The following is a 4,581-nucleotide window of genomic DNA, read 5'->3' on the forward strand; positions in this document are numbered from 1 at the left end:
GGAATTTACTTTTCTCACATGTTGCATTTCTTCTTCAGCATGCTCGAGGCTGTGAAATTTACGTCTTCCACTCTCGAATCGAAGAGCCGAAAATAACGCAACTAGCTCATTGTAAGATCCAACACACTGCACTGCGATACTTTATGTAAGTCAACAGATGTATTGTGTAATTCAGGCAATCAAAATTGTAAAAATAGACATGTGACATATGTTGGTTTCCTACCTCCAAAAGAAAGAAACACGCAAAGCGTGGACCTGTAACACAGGTGGAAGTAGCAGTGGAAATAGCGAAAATGCACGTGCGTGCGCATATTTACTTAAGCTTCTTCATTGCTATCTACTTAAGCAAGCCAATATGCCAGCAGGCCGGGAGCGTGACATTTGTAAGGCGGCGCTTGGGAAGCGAATGGAAAATCAATATTTAATTTCGGCAGAGTATGTAAAAAACGAAGGCGATAAAACATATATATGAAAGTATGAAAGAAGAGGAAGCCGCAGTAAAATCGTGCGACACACAAATGGAAGCTCACACCTGTGACAACAGCAAAAGCAAACAATGAAATGCTCGAAATTACTAAAAATGTGAAATTCTTACACGTCATACCCATGAAATACAGCAAAAAAAAAGCAAAGTAAAGCAGCAACATAAATCACTCAACGCGCTTTGATTATTTTGGCGAAGTTAATGAGAATGAAAATTCGCGGAATTTCTTGACATTTTAATGCCGCAGCCATTATGCGCCGGTACGCATTCATTTCGCTTCGCCTTTGTCAAATTTCGCCGTTATACGCGAATGCGTGTGTGTGCATTTTATCAACCTCTTTTTGCGCCATTATTCGTGAATTTGCTCATCTTCCTTCCTTCCTACAGCTTTATTATTATACTTATGGTTATTACGTCTTATATGAATTGTTATGAGCCGGAGCGTGCAGACGGCGAAATCAGGGCACAGTATGCGGAAATGACAAGCGCTTGTGCGTGCCGGATGAGCTAGGCGGGAGTATGAGGAACAAGGAAGCGCATGAAATCATTTGAAAGCGCAGTAAAACAAAAGATACGCGCGTCTAAGGCGGCAAAGCCAAATCTCAAATGGACTGCATGGTGTTCTATTTTGTGTGGCAGATAAAAAGTTTACCGTTTTTCGTTCACGGAATGAGCGCGCCAAATGCAGCATCTGCGCGGAATGTCTTTTCTGCTGCTTTTTTAGGGCGTTGGAATTCAAATGAATCGTGGAATATTTTACTACATTTGAAGTGCATATGAAAGTTGTAAGGGATCCAGTAGCTTCTGGTTAAGAGGTTAGGTTGGGTTGCTTTGAGGAAATTTAACCATAACATTTATACAGCTCAAAATATTCGATTTAATCTTTTGGCTCGCTAACGCGCAAAGAACCATAATATTGTCGGCAACACACACGGCAATCGGCCGGCCAGTCCCTAACTATGCCGCACCAATATAATCGCCTGGATGCAGTGAAAAGTATACGGAGGCTTCTCCGTCAGAGCACTGAACTCCGGACTACAACGGGATGCCTGTTGATATCTCCTAACGAAAATAAGTGAGGACCGCATACTCCCAGTTAAGGAGCATAATGAGCTGCTCTCCAAGCAACTTCTGATGGGATGCTTTCGTAGAAATCATTACTGCAGTCACCTGCTTATAGCGGAACCGCCTTTCAGGAGCATAAAGAGATCCTTCCTCAATTACGTCGAAGACATAAAACAATACGCCGACCAGACTTAGAACGCAGCAAACTTCAAACATGCACTGACTACCATTCACTGTGTAGGCAGAAACACCTTCACCGGCTCCCACTCAGTGAATGGCGTACTTTGAGCCAAATCACCACCCATTACATACGATGAGCTCGAGTTGCCGCTAGAATCGAGAGTGACCCTTGCACAGCTCCTTACACTAAGCACCTCTTTGCAGTTTTAGATCGCCTGCATCCGCTCGACCTTCTCATCTTGTGAACTTCAAAAATAAAAATTCTTGCGGTATGAATACAATTTCCAAGGGTTTCCTTCTTTAAGCGCTTGGAACGCAATATTTTATTCATTTTTTACCCTAAAGATCGGCAGAGAATTCGCAGATCCTGTTATATTATCGTTCAATATTTAGTTATTTCATTGATGGAAAATAAAACGACCTGAATAAGTGGATATGTAGCCTGGAAATTGTACCATTTTCAAGCCTTACAGCTAAGACGACCAATGACTGATATTCCCAACGTACTTACTCAGAAATGTATTAACAAGACTATTAATTTAAGTATGATTATATAATATACAATTGAAATACAATATAATGGATCAGTTACTGCCTAGCCTAAATTTAATTTACCAACAAAGTTTGTACTGCTTCATGAAATCAGTACTGTTCGATGAAGCAGTCATTAAAAAGAAAACCACAAGATTACTAAAGCAAATATTTGGGTCACCAATTCCCCCAAATCTCCCACGAAAACTGACCTGCACTGAAATTTGCTTAAATAAACACACATTGCTGCAGCTTCTCCGCCCCCCTCGTCCAGCACACGGGCACACGACACTGTGCATCATAATAATGCGGCCGTATAGCGATTCAAATTAGTCGGAATTTATACTGGCCACAGTAGGATTTGTTTGCTTTCTGCTCGGCAACGCGCGTGTGAGAATGTGTGTGTGTAAATATTTTCGGCTTGCGAGGGGATAAGAAATAGGAGGCCTCAGCAAACCTGACAACTGATTATGCTGTAAGTATGTAAGTATATGCGTGCGGCTGTGTGTAGTTGCTCTGTGCATGTAAACATTTATGAATTGTAAAAATTGTTGAATGCTGTGAGATCAGCATTTTTATGACATTTTTGTGGTGACTGCAATTCATTTTGCCGTTTCATTCGTATCTTTGAGTATGCAAAGTATTAGTCGGAAACATGTGCTCCGACTCGCATTGTTGGTAGGTGCGGCTTTATGCCTGCTCATTTGTGCGTGATTTTATGGAAGTGTGTTGGGTGTTTGATTTATGTGTTTGAGAAAATATGTGACGTATAGATATGTTTGTATGTATTTAGAGACTGGTGAAGTATTTTATGGAAATATCAGAAAATGGCGGGAATATTTGCAAATTATCTGCAACAAATAAACTCATATTTATGGTATTAATTGGACTGACCTATTTTCAGTCACTTATGTATATATGAAAGTGCTCCTGTAAATGTGTGTGCACGTTTCAGCTTTGAGCAATCAGTAAAAATTATTGAGAATAATAACTAGATTTACATGAAATATTGTTTTTAAATATGAAAGTGGTATTTTATGCGAGGTTATTATAGAAATATTCATCAGAAATTATATAAATATTGACACACACTTTTGATATGAATTAAAATTGCATTTGATATCCTATTTGACGCAGAAATTATGATACCTTTTTAATAAGCGCATTAAATTTTGAATTCAGATAGATTAAATCAGTAACAGCAAAGCGATGAACTCTGTCCAATGTCAACCGTGTTGTAGCTTCACTACGAAGTATACTTCTGTGCTCCAAGAATTTTATAAGACTTAATCAACAGATACTCAAACTCTCTCATTTTAACCCTGGACCGGCATCGTTATAACGTTATAACGATGATTGTTGATCGAATCGACTACTAAAGCATTAAACTGCTGAGTCACTGAACTTTGAAAGATCCTCATACGAAGGCACGAGCACCTTTGATATATGTACAAACGAAAGCCATTAATCTCGTCGTGGTGAAGTTTCGGAATTGAAAAAAAATTTCTTATATGGAAACTCAGGGGCAAACTCAGAAACTTGCTGGTATAAACTGTTCGATATGCAAGCATTTCCTGTCAAAAGATAGTTTCTGACATCAAATAATCACCACAAAAAGAATGAGTTTTGAAGTCAATTAAGCCAAACCAGACAACAACGAGCTTTCTTTCTAGTGATGTTAAATGAATCACGTTTCGTTTTTCAGTCCGCCTTTAGCTAACTAGTTGAGATTAGACAAGTAATCGTTATTAAGAACTTAGCACCCAGTGTTTAGAGACGAGCCAGAGATACGTTCATCCCGAAGGATGCCAGTGGCTCCCACGTTATGGCCAAGGACTTCTGGCTCATCAGCCTCTCCTCCATCTTATTAAAAATTTTGGAAAGTGATGGACTGGTACATAAGGAGGCACATTCCAACATAAGGAGTGAAACATGATTATTATAAAGATAAGTCAGTGGATACTGCGTAATATCGTGTCACGGCTTATGCCATTAAGGTTAAGGAATTCGGAATTCGTTGGGGCCTTCCTTGATATTGAGAAACAGCGTAACTGCTCTGAACGATCTTGGGGTTGAATTAACGGGAGAAACGCAAGTGCTCGACGAAATCTGAGTAGCGGAACCGCACAGGGTGGAGTTCTGCCTCCTCTTAATGTTAATGACCAGCTTAAAAAACTTGAAAATCGTGACTGCTGTGTGCATTGCCTATGCAGACGCTGTAGCGCTTATGGTCTAAAGAAAGTTCCTGAGTACCGTGTACGAACGTCGTAACAAACTGGGAGGTAGGATCATGGTCTTGCCATCAATCAATGAGAAATGGC

This window comes from Bactrocera latifrons, unplaced genomic scaffold, assembly GCF_001853355.1.
Source record: "Bactrocera latifrons isolate USDA-ARS-PBARC rearing strain unplaced genomic scaffold, ASM185335v1 scaffold_6, whole genome shotgun sequence".
In the NCBI taxonomy this organism is placed as follows: Eukaryota; Metazoa; Arthropoda; class Insecta; order Diptera; family Tephritidae; genus Bactrocera; species Bactrocera latifrons.